The sequence below is a fragment of the Heptranchias perlo genome, chromosome 30 (genome assembly GCF_035084215.1).
Source record: "Heptranchias perlo isolate sHepPer1 chromosome 30, sHepPer1.hap1, whole genome shotgun sequence".
Lineage (NCBI taxonomy): Eukaryota > Metazoa > Chordata > Chondrichthyes > Hexanchiformes > Hexanchidae > Heptranchias > Heptranchias perlo.
Window position 1 is genome coordinate 11,342,261 of NC_090354.1, and position 12,675 is coordinate 11,354,935.

The 12,675-nt window shown below is 41.4% G+C and overlaps 1 protein-coding gene across 5 annotated transcripts in view; it reads right to left on the minus strand.

Annotated features, from left to right (window-relative positions):
• The window catches only part of LOC137299903 (signal transducer and activator of transcription 5B-like), a 125,590-nt gene extending 113,956 nt beyond the window's left edge, over window positions 1-11,634 (minus strand). For 4 of the 5 annotated variants that reach the window (XM_067968886.1, XM_067968888.1, XM_067968890.1 and 1 more), the window contains exon 1: window positions 11,371-11,630. The gene's annotated coding sequence lies outside the window, so the exon portion shown is untranslated. Of the gene's footprint in view, window positions 1-11,370 lie in introns of all 5 variants that reach the window. The other variant, XM_067968892.1, reaches the window with a different exon arrangement.
• Between the last annotated feature and the right edge of the window lie 1,041 nt (window positions 11,635-12,675).

Consider the following 12,675-nt stretch of genomic DNA (forward strand, 5'->3'; position numbering starts at 1 on the left):
ATCACTGAGAAGGGATCCCACTGTCTAAGAGACCTTGGTGCGGGGGTGTGATGTGCAAGAACAGTTGTGGGGTCTGAGCTGAGGGGAAGTTATGATGTCAGAGTTAGAGTAGAAGAGCTGTGGAGTCTGACTGCTGTAGAGAGAGAGCGTGGGCTCAAACAGCTGAACAGGGAAGGTTGTGAGGTACACCAACTCTACAAAGCATTGGGGATCTGACCGCACTGGATTTAGGGCGGGGTGGGGGAAGAGAAAAAAAAGTTCTAGGATTTTACAGTACAGGATTGAGATGTCCCAGAATCTAGCAGCACAGGAGAGCTGGGCAGTGAATCATTGTTCTCTCCCAGTGTCTATCTGCACTAGTATCCCCTTGCAGTCCACTAACTAGACCTTAGATTGTCCCAGTCTCTTCTCACAACCTCCCACTATTACTCTCCCATGTTGCTCATCAATGCCAGCAGCCTATCTGGCAGCAGGCAGCTGTCAGCAGGCAATGAGTGGGATAGAAGGATAATGGTGGTGGTATGAGCAGGTCTGAGGGGAGATAAGACCAGTGGAAAATTGAAAGAATATCACAAATCGAAAGGGGGACAAGGTTGGTGGGGAAAAAAAAAAAGGATACGAGAAGACACCTGGTTTCTGGCAGAATTTTGAGGGGCAGCGATAGAGGATAATTGAGGCTATTAGCCTTCATCCTACTGAAGAAAGGAGGCAGGAGACCTGGGAGGCACAAAGGTTCAATGGAAAGGAGGGGTTGCGGCTGTAAACAGCCAAAGCCAGAGATTCAGGAGGCGATAGAAATAATTGTAGTGGCAGCAGTGGTGGGAACAAGCAGAGAGCAGTGGGAACATTTTTTAAATAATTTCTTTGAAAAGTGTACCGTTTTAAAGACATTAAAAAAACTTTTTAAAATCAACTTGAAAGTTGTAAAAGCATCAGGCTGCTGCCCATGGCCAGTGTTACAGTCAGTAAGACACATACAGGCAATGTGATATGTACAGGAAGTGTTCTATATAATATACACAAGATCTTTAATATATTGAAATAGATAGACAAATGTGATGGGACTTTGAGGTTTACTTTAGTTTTGCTTACTTCAGGTTTAGATTATCCTGTTTGGGTCAACCCAATTCTTCATGTGTATTTAGAAAACACATAGTGGGTCAGTCTACCTTTTGTAAGCAACCATCTCAGCTGTTCTGATTGTTTACTCATCATTTCAGGCCTGCAGCTGGTTATCAGAAGTCTGAATGCTTCAGACAAATATTGTCATTCCTAATGGCCAGGTAATCAAGATTGATTTTCATCTGCACAAAAGGTAGTCATGTATCCTTATTGTTGATTGGCACTCCTAAAGGGCTGTCTTGAACTTAAGTAACCCAGTCCTGTCAGCAGCAGACGTCCAAGACAGTGTCTCTGGGGGTAAGATTTGATTGCCAGCTGGCAGCTCTTCAGTTCTTCCAGTTGCACAGTACTGCAGCCATGTGGAGGCATGGAGGCTCCATGAAGACAGACCAAACCTCATGGATAAGTTTGTGATGTAGATTCTATATCGTTAAGTTAGCGACATGTTGTGCAGTTTATTATTTTTGTACCCATGGAGGCTTGATTCCCAAGTTCTGTAATCAAGTATAATCTGCTGTATTGACTTTCTACGAATTTAATTTTCAATTGCAGCCTATTTTGCATGGTCTGAAGAGTGCTTTTCTTTTGCTATCCAAAGGATACAAAAACAAAGATCTCACATCAATGCTAGTAAGTCAAAAACAGCAGCATCAACCCCTGGCAATGCTACATTGCCAAATATTGTGCATATAAGGTGATACTTTGGCTCATAGGGAGAGTGGCTCAATTACAAGAGTGGTCCCAAATACTGAGCATGAGAAAACTATATGATGAAACCCTAGAAGCATAACCACTGTGAATATACCAATATGTTCAACAGCTTTTCTGCTGTGAACCTAGTCACCGGCAGTGCAATGACATGAATCCGTCCTGAAAATAAAAAAGCACTCAACAGCAATATCTTCAAAAACAAATTTTAGAGCCTTTCAAACTATGCCAGACTTATGTAAGTATTAATATTTAAATGATAAAAGCAATGGAGATAATATAGCTTTAAAACGCAACTTAAAGCTCGAGTTCACCATTTGAAAAAAAGGGGCACAAGTTCTTTAAATTAGTTGGGAGAAACACAAAGAAAATAGACATCACAAGTGCTTTTTTATATTTCTTTTAAGAATTAGGATTCAACCCCCAATCCAGCCAGTTTTGCATTTCTCCACCCTAGCTCAATGCAGTGAGACCCTACAGTACTACATCTAACACTCTGCCTCTGAAGAGATGGCGGGTGGATGAGAAGTGCGCATATACAGTCTGCTTCTAGTCCAGCCACAATCAAGGTAGGGTAGTAAGAGACTTACTCAATTTGGTTTGTGCTTTTATACAAAAAAAGTGTCTCCAGAAAAACACAGGAACCCTGGATAGAATATGGTAAGAGATTAAAAAAAAACTTGGAAAATAGGAACAGAAAGTACACTAGATGCAATGTCAAATTGGAGGAGAGGAGAAAAGTGGATTCCCGTAAATGTTTCTACTCCGTATCAATTACAAAGCTAAGTGCAACCTTGTCAAATTTGCCATGAACATTAAAATAAGGAAAGCAGTAAAGACAGAGTATGCCGCAAAAGATTCGGAAAATAATTTAGTTTGGTAATGGAATTAGGCAGAGTTATCGCAAGTTAAATTTGACTGGTAAATGTAAAATATTACAAAATTGAATTAGCATGAGAAAACTTAGAAATGGACCTGACAATGATAAGACAAGCAACATCCATGCCTGATCAATGTGGTAAAGTAATTAAAAATAAGTTAATAGGATGCTGACATGTATAACCAGCACAGCCGAATACAAGTCGACAGAAATTAGGCTAAGTCATACGATGCATTGGTCAGACCACACTTCCAAGCACGACGTGCAGTTTGGTTCATGAGGAAAGATTAAGACAAGATTTGACTTTACAGTCTAGAAAGAAGGTAGTTAAGCAACTCAGTGAATCTAAGTACATAAAATATTTAGGGAACAGGTAAAGAAAAGATATTACTTCAAAGTATGTCAGGAAAGAAGGGCCAAAGCACATAACTGAAATTAGTAAGAAGTAAATTTAAAACAGATCAGGAAGAACATCTTTATTCAGCACAGTAAATGTTTGGTCTTCCATGCAGGGGAAAAAGATAAAAACTCAGGGTTATTCAACATACAGTTGGATGCCACGATGAGAATTTGGTTACGAGATGGATAAACTTCAATGGGTCAAATGGGCGTTTCTCATGCCTGACTTTTATTTCAATAGACTACCAACTTGAAGTTCAGTAATATTTTCTGCATTTTCCTATCTCTCCAGTAATATTTCCCTCAGGTCTCTCCTCCTTCCTCTTCTACCACGATAACCAGAGCTACTTCAAGCTGTATCAAACGAAGAATTTCATAACATAACATATTTTAACTAAAAGCCCAAGAATCAAGCATCTTAAAATGTTAATCGTGAAATGGGAAACATACAATTTATCAATTGTGAACTGAAGAATGGGCAAAAATAACTCAGAATTTCACATTTGAAACAAGGCAGCAGAAACTAATCCCCCGTCTCATAGGCATTATGCTGAAATTTAAGACAGCACAGACACCTTCTTGATTTTTATCACACCAAACCCAGTTGCAAAAAGGAAAAGTGGTTTATCTTCAGCAGAATTTGGCTGCAAAATTTGGCAAAGAACTGTGAAGCCACTCTTTGGTTATTTTACTTGCACAATGTTGGCAGAAACAAACAGGTGAAAAGGAATACAACCATTAACTCCCTTCCCTCATGGGTTAGACAGTGTATGCTAATGCTATGTCCAGAAGGATCGATAAGTTCGACATTTTTCTCGGTTTCCGTGTCTGGAGATGATTCCTGTAGATGAGCCCCCACTCCCCATGACCTAAGGTATGTCTTCACTTACTCAACATCTAGGTAATTTATAACAAGCTCAGAGATCAAAGTAGAAAATATATAAAACTATTTTTTGGCTCCTGGTTATATCATGTGCCCTCATGATTTTCTTCAAAGTTAGAAGGCACTTGATTAGACCATGGCTTCGGCTTCAAACTGCCAAAGATTTATTAATCAGTAAATGGATGTGAACAGAAGAAATGACAGTGCAGATTTACAGTACTTACAGGTTCACACCTTGGAAGAAAAAGAGTTACTGGACCACCCTACCAAATCGACCCCGAGCTGAGTTTCGAGCCCATACCCTCTCCATCACAAAGGCCACCTACTTCCGCCTCTGCCCCTGCCTATCTGCTGCTGAAATCCTCATCTAAGCCTTTGTCATCTCCAGACTCGACTATTCCAACGCTCGTGGCTGACTACCCATTCTCTACCCGCCATAACCTTCAGCTCATCCAAAACTCAGCTGTGCGTAGCCTATCCCGCACCAAGTTCCAATCAGCCTTCACCACTGTCCTCCCTGACCAACATTAGTTCCTGGTCTCCCAATGCCTCCAAATGAAAATTCTTATCCTGCCTTTATACTACTTCAATGCTTCGCCATTCCCAATCTCTGTGACCTCCTCCAGCCTTACAAACCCCCTCCCCACAAACTTGCCATTCCTCTGACACTGGACTCTTAGCATCCCCCTCCACTTTGTTCCACCCTCCATGATGTGCCTTCAGCTGTCTAGGCCCCACACTTTCGAATTCCCTCCCTAAACTCCTCCTCCTTTAAACTCACCTCTTTGACGAAGCTTTTTGGTCATCCATCCTAATATCTCCTTCCTTGGCTCAGCATCCATTTTATCCTTAAGCCTCTGAAGCAACTTGGGATATTTTTTCTATGTTAATGGCACTCAATAAATATTTTTGTTGTTGTTATGATGAAAATCGAAAACCTATCTGAATTTTAGCAACTGGACTGAATATTATCCTTTACATGGCAGTTTGTTGCTGACCAGAGTCTCTTTGGTCTATCACTTTCGCTATGACGGCTTCAAGCAAATTACTTATTTTGAAGACAGGCTGAGATACTTTTTCAAAAATTACCAGGACAAGCAAAATTTGTGTATCAAATTCAGAAAATGCTGCCAAAAATATATTCAAACAAAACCAATGAGATGCTTGTATTTGAATTGAATGGCTTAGCCCCTCCCACAGATAACCTGTTAGACAACATTTATATTCTGAGGCTGTTGCATCAAAACAAGCAGAAAATAAACCTGCTTTTTAATCCAAGAACCACAGAAGGAAGAAAAAAAGCCAAGATACATTATGCTTCATTTTTCTGACAGTTGATTCCATAATGTTGAAGCTACTCAAGACTTCATGGTGCAGCTTTTAACATGTGCCTATCTATATTTGGCTGCAACTTTCTCCATCAGTCCAGGAGAGAGCAGAACTTTCAACTTCGGCAGGGGTGTAAAACTGGCAGTATCAGATTGGCCACCTGCTATATACCCCCACCACCCCCCAATTTTCCTTTCCATTGGCATCAATTTAGGCATTTGGTAAAAATAGACAATACTAAACAAAATGTTCTTATCCCAAATTTAAGGTGGAACCATAACCTCCTACAGTTCCTGTGTGGAAAATCCACAAGGAGATGGGAGAAAGTAATTAACTTCTATTGTTGCTTCTGGATTCCAAACCAGCTGATAAAAAAACCCAAAAAATCAGTAGGATGTTCAAAAAGGAAACTTCCTCCTTCTCCGTTCAAGACAACCCTGATCAGATTAGCATCTTTCTATCTGGGTGTGGGTTGAGGGAAAGAGGAGTAGAAACAAACCCACGTGCAAGCCCAGCAAAAAAGAAACTCGGATTCAAACCCGATCCTCCTGCACCATCCTGCAGCACGCAATAAAACCCTGAGCTACACATTTATGATACAACAGACTGAAGTTACTCCTAGGAGCAAGTAAGTTTGTTTATGAAAAAAATATTTAGCAATTAGGATAACATAGTCTTAGTTACTAAATCTTAACAATTGTCAGTATTTCTGAATTATTCTGATCTCAACTTTCTGAAGTGAGGAACTATGATATGGGTTTGACAACAAGTTACTTCGGAGAGGTGGGAAGAGCGAGCCCACAGCACAGCCAAGCTTGACCACGTCCTCACCCAAAGTCCATACACATGCATTTTCCAACAGGAGTCACTAGAGTACAAAGAGGAACAGAAATGCTGGTTGATTTTTCCTTATCCCTGGCCAGAGTCCTTAATATCAACTACAGTACCCCACTATTAGCTGAGAACAGTAAAGAGTACAGACCAGGGATTGGACTTGGACTTCTTCCCAATTAGAACCGAGATGAGGAGAAATTTCTTCACTCAGAGGGTGGTGAACCTGTGGAATTCTCCACCACAGAAGGCAGTGGAGGCCAAGTCATTAGATGTATTCAAGAAGGAGATAGATATATTTCTTAATGCTAAAGGGATCAAGGGATATGGGGAAAAAGCGGGAACAGGGTACTGAGATAGACGATCAGCCATGATCATTTTGAATGGCGGAGCAGGCCCAAAGGGCCGAATGGCCTACTCTTGCTCCTATTCTCTATGTTTCTTGGCCTCTCTGGCTCAGTACCACATTATGTGGTGCACTCAACAGCCGAGTTGTTAGGCGATCCAATTTTTAAATGAAAATATTCTTCAATTGAGATCACTAAGCAAAACATTACATGGTTTCTCAACATTTAACTGAAAAGCTATACCCTCTGGGTTAGCAGAATGTGTGTGGACCTTTATATAAAATTAATATTTTGGAAAAATGTGTTTTTTATGACATTACTGAAGTGTCACCTCTTACCCACTTTTCCAATCTGCATTATTAATTTAATGAATTAGATTTAGTTGGGCAAAGTTGGAATTCTCAGAAAAAAAACAAACACATCGTATTGACTTGCATATAGGTGGTAAGCTTTTTAAAGAGAAAAAAAAATCAGTTTAAGCGCAGAATATACACGTGTCAGTGCTTCTCATACAGAAATGCCTCAAAATGCTTTGTAGGGTGGAGGAGAACAGTGGAATCAAAACAGGAGAGAAATTTGGAAGACAAAAAAATGTTAGGTTAGGGAGCCAAAGACTGGTCAAAGAGAAGAAATTTTAAGGATGTATTTGAAAACAGAGGGGTGGTATGACAAAGGTATTCGGGGAGGATGTTCCACAGGGCAGGGACATAGTCAACTGGTATAGGGGATGCATTGCAGTATATATGGCTGAACGAGATTACTGACAGGGTACATAATTTCTGTTTTGTTTGACCAGGATTGTATAACTAATAGTATCTTAGTTATTATTGTAAGAACTTGCACAACACCAGGTTATAGTCCAACAGTTTTATTTTAAATCACAAGCTTTCGAAGCTTTCCTCCTTCGTCACCTGACGAAGGAGGAAAGCTCCGAAAGCTTGTGATTTAAAATAAAACTGTTGGACTATAACCTGGTGTTGTGCAAGTCCTTACATTTGTCCACCCCAGTCCATCACCGGCATCTCCACATCTTAGTTATTGTTGCAAAAGAATACTAAATTTGCAGGCCAACCTGATTTAAAATTGGAAAGGAGTTAAGCTTGGCACCCAGGTTATTCATTTCCAAACTGATCTGGAATCTTTATCTCCTCTTTATCAGGTTGCCAGGAGTTAGTCTTTTCCTCAAGAGTCTTGAGGTGCCCTTTAAAAGCACTTTTTCCACCAACTAATGAGAAGGAATAAACATGACCTTAAAAGTCAGTTTTAATCACAATTTTTTTTTTAAATTTGGGCTTTCTTCAGTTTTTTTTTATTTTTAAGCACCAAAACACAGAAAATCATGGGAAAAATTATAGTCCAAAAAATAGGTAAATTCAGAGAGAATCAGTATTACAATCACTAAAATGCAGTATAAAAGCAGTATGCTTCAATATAACAAGTTTCGATGATCACAAAATACTGTCAAATTATTTTAGTAAAATACATTTATAGTCTGTGAATAGGCTGTGCTGCAAGGTATTGACTGATAAAGTGTATGTTTACTGTAGCGCATCACCCTCAGAATATCTTGAAGCACAAATATTTTTAACAGCTGACAAATATGAAAGATTTGATGTTAAAATATAATTTTGCAGTCTGTGCCAAGAATATATTGTGATCTTAGTACGAAATGTATGCATTTTGTTAACATAGCTGTAATTATCTAGGCTCTTCAAGTATACATCATACTGCTTCAGAGCGTAACTGTTTCACAAAGCTCTTAATGAGCATACATGTTGATGCACACACATTACTTTTTTGTCCCATCTCCATTATAAACCATAAATGCTCTTTCTTAGCTTAATTAAGCTAAGATGTTGACAAGTGATGTACTTCAGGCTGATGCTTAGGTGGCCAGTAATCAGAATGTTTCCTATTAAGATTTATCACAAAGCCTGTTTGAACACCATCTTCATTGTCCTTTTGGCACCACAGGTCAGGAGTGTCAGGTATGAAACAGCACTTAAACGTTCTCTCAAACTCTTCAAAGTGCTTAAAGAACCTCTCTCAAATTACAAGGAGGTTACCAGAATCGAGAGGATGCAACTAACAGGAAAAACTGAACAGGCTAGGGCTCTTTTTTCTGTAAAACAGAAGACCAAGAGGAGACCTGATAGGTCTTTAAAAACGTGAAGGAGTTTGACAGGGTGAATATGGAGAAACTGTTTCCACTTGTGGACGAGTCCAGAACAAGGTGGCATAATTATGAGACAGCAATGAACAGATCAAATTGAAGACATTGGGAATCTGGGGGAAAACTCTCCACTGGCTGGAGTCATATCTAGCACAAAAGGAGATGGTAGTGGTTGTTGGAGGCCAATCATCTCAGCCCCAGGACGTTGCTGCAGGAGTTCCTCAGGGCAGTGTCCGAGACCCAACCATCTTCAGCTGCTTCATCAATGACCTTCCCTCCATCATAAGGTCAGAAATGGGGAAGTTCCTGGACAACATCCAGGCTTGGGCTGATAAATGGCAACTAACATTCGCGCCAGACAAGTGCCAGGGAATGACCATCTCCAACAAGAGAGAGTCTAACCACCTCCCCTTGACATTCAACGGTATTACCATTGCCGAATCCCCACCATCAATATCCTGGGGGTCACCATTGACCAGAAACTTAACTCGACCAGCCATATAAATACTGTGGCTACAAGAGCAGGTCAGAGGCTGGGGTATTCTGTGGCAAGTGATTCACCCCCCAAAGCCTTTCCACCATCTACAAGGCACAAGTCAGGAGTGTGATGGAATACTCTCCACTTGCCTGGATGAGTGCAGCTCCAACAACACTCAAGAAGCTCGACACCATCCAGGAAAAAGCAGCACGCTTGATTGGCACCCCATCCACCACCCTAAACATTCACTCCCTTCGCCACCAGTGCACCGTGGCTGCAGTGTGTACCATCCACAGGATGCATTGTAGCAACTCACCAAGGCTTCTTTGACAGCACCTCCCAAACCCACGACCTCTACCACCATGAAAGACAAGGGCAGCAGGCACATGGGAACAACACTACCTGCACGTTCCCCTCCAAGTCACACACCATCCCGACTTGGAAATATATCGCCGTTCCTTCATCGTCGCTGGGTCAAAATCTTGGAACTCCCTACCTAGCAGCACTGAGGGAGAACCTTCACCACACGGACTGCAGCGGTTCAAGAAGGCGGCTCACCACCACCTTCTCAAGGGCAATTAGGGATGGGCAATAAATACTGGCCTTGCCAGCGACACCTACATCCTATGAACAAATAAAAAAAAATTTTAGGAGGAATTCCTTTACACAGAGTGGTGAAAACATGGAACTCGCTGCCACATGGAGTGGTTGAAGCAGAGATCATTGACACATTTAAGAGAAATGATGCATACATGAGGGACAGGGGAATATGTGGGAAGGTGTAATTATAGAGGGAGGGAGCTCATGTGGTGTATAAACACCAGCATAGACCAGTTGGGCCAAATGTTATTGTCTTGTTTCTGTGCTGTCGATTCTAAGTAAAAGTAACGCCCATTCCAAAATTGAGTGGATGTGTCCCTGGAGGCGCATTTGACTTAATTGTGCTTGCTGTTTACATAACAACACCACACATCACTAACACTGTTCACAAAGCATTTATCTCTGGATTCACTGTTTGTCTTTTTGCTGGTCAGAATTGGGTAAAAATATATGTATTTTTTTTTAAACTGATTCTCCAACCCAGAAAAATTCATTCATTTTTGTGGAAATAAAAACTGATTTTAAAGGTTTTGTGGATAAGCACTTAACCAAAGAGTTTCCTTCTTTAATTTTCATTGAAACTTCAGTATTAAAATAATAATTTTTATTTTCTGCAGCTAAATCTTTAATCATAATAAAAGCAAAATCTTATTATAGAAGTACTGTAAACTCCTGCCACTGTGAACTTTTCTCTGGCAAACCCTGACGGCTGTGAATTGGACTGAGGAGGACCAATTTGCAACACATGACCACACAATTGATATGCAATTATACTGTAATTTCAGAGACAATATTAGGTTTGACACTGCACTTGGTCAGTCAATGGCGACAAAAAAAAAACTGAAGTGAAGTGAACCTGGTCTGGAGTTTCTCTCAACAGGAAATACAAATGTGCCTCCAATTCCATTCCCTGCGCGCAATGACAGCCCTTCCCTTTAAGCTCTCGGCACAGCTCACTTCCCCCGCCTTCATACTCAGGAAAGATCGGGGAGGCAAAACCGGGCCCAACTCCTCGAACAACCCCAAACCATCTCCTCCAGATCAAGAAAACAAAACTATAACATTTTAACTCCAGTCCCCCGCACTGGAAGAGCTGAGACTTCAACCTCATAGAAACATTTAACGACACACACACCAAAAAAAAAGAAAGAAATGACTCCAAATTCAAACACCTTCCAAAATAAACCTATCCCAAAGAGTAAAAACTTGACATAATTTTTTAATTTAAAGTAACGTCACTAAAATCTGCCCCCCCCCACCTCCTCCCCAACACAACTCCCCTCCCCCCAAAAAATAAAATTGGATTCAAAAAAAAAACATTTAAAAAAAGGAGTTTGACAAAACACAGGAGCATAAACACGAATTAACCTGACAGAAGAAAAGTTCCACAATTAATTTCAAAGCAAATTTTAAAACCGACCGAATGAATGTAAAAGCGAAACCCGCAACGTGCGGCCAACGTGCGAATAACGGGCTCGGGGTTTTTTAAAAAATTATTACATTTATTGCCTTTTTAAAAAAAAAATAAAACCCTCATTAAACAACGACCAGCGATCGCGTTACAAGTACATTTTTTTTAAAAATAAATTAAGCAGGCCCGGTGGCTGAGGTGCCTCTTACCTGTTTTTTTTTGTCAAGAGCTGCCCGTTTGTCGGCGCCTCTTGTTTGTTATTAGTTTTGTTATTTTTTTCCTCTCTCCTCACTTAATTTTTTTTTCCCTTTCTCTTTCCTCCCCGCTCGAGCCCTCGGCCCCGCTCACGCTGACGCAGTCCGGCCGCCTCCCTCCCACTTCCGCTCCATTTCCGCCTCTCAGCTTCAAAAAACGCATCGATTGACACACGCTTCCTTGCAGCCGCTTTAGGGACCGTCTGCAATTCACATTTTTTTTTTAAAAACCCCACACAGAAGAAGAAGAAGAAGCAAAAAAAAAACGAGGGCTCTGCCGATGGATGGATGGCTGGCTCAACAAACAGCCAACAATAACTTGCATTTATATAGCGCCTTTTATACTCTCCACTTGCCTGGATGAGTGCAGCTCCAACTACACCATCCAGGACAAAGCAGCCCGCTTGATTGGCACCCCATCCACCACCCTAAACATTCACTCCCTTTACCACCGGCGCACAGTGGCTGCAGTGTGTACCATCCACAGGATGCACTGCAGCAACTCGCCAAGGCTTCTTCGACAGCACCTCCCAAACCCGCGACCTCTACCACCTAGAAGGACAAGGGCAGCAGGCACATGGGAACAACACCACCTGCACGTTCCCCTCCAAGTCACACATCATCCCGATTTGGAAATATATCGCCGTTCCTTCATCATCGCTGGGTCAAAATTCTGGAACTCCCTTCCTAACAGCACTGTGGGAGAACCTTCGCCACACGGACAGCGGCGGTTCAAGAAGGTGGCTCACCACCACCTTCTCAAGGGCAATTAGGGACGGGCAATAAATGCCAGCCTCGCCAGCGATGCCCACATCCCATGAACGAATAAAAAAAACATCCCAAGTAGGGTTGGCTCGGCCATTGGCAGCCGTGCTTCCAGCTGCCTAGGCCCTAAGCTCTGGAATTCCTTCCCTAAACCTCTCCACATCTCTACCTCCCCTCCTTTAAGATGCTCCTTAAAACCTACCTCTTTCACCTGTCCTAATATCTCCTTATGTGGCTCAGTGTCAAATTTTGTTTGATAACGCTCCTGTGAAGTGCCTTGGGACATTTTACTACATTAAAGGTGCTATATAAATGCATGTTGTTGTTGTTGTCACCAACTCTGTTTGAACATATTCCTGAAGGTTTCATCACATGACCCCCTGCCTCAACACACTCACACCATTGGTCGCCCAACATATCCATCCTCACAGCGCACCACCTTCCCACACCAATTGGATAGCAAAAAGGTTCTTCATTATCCAATTGGATGATTCT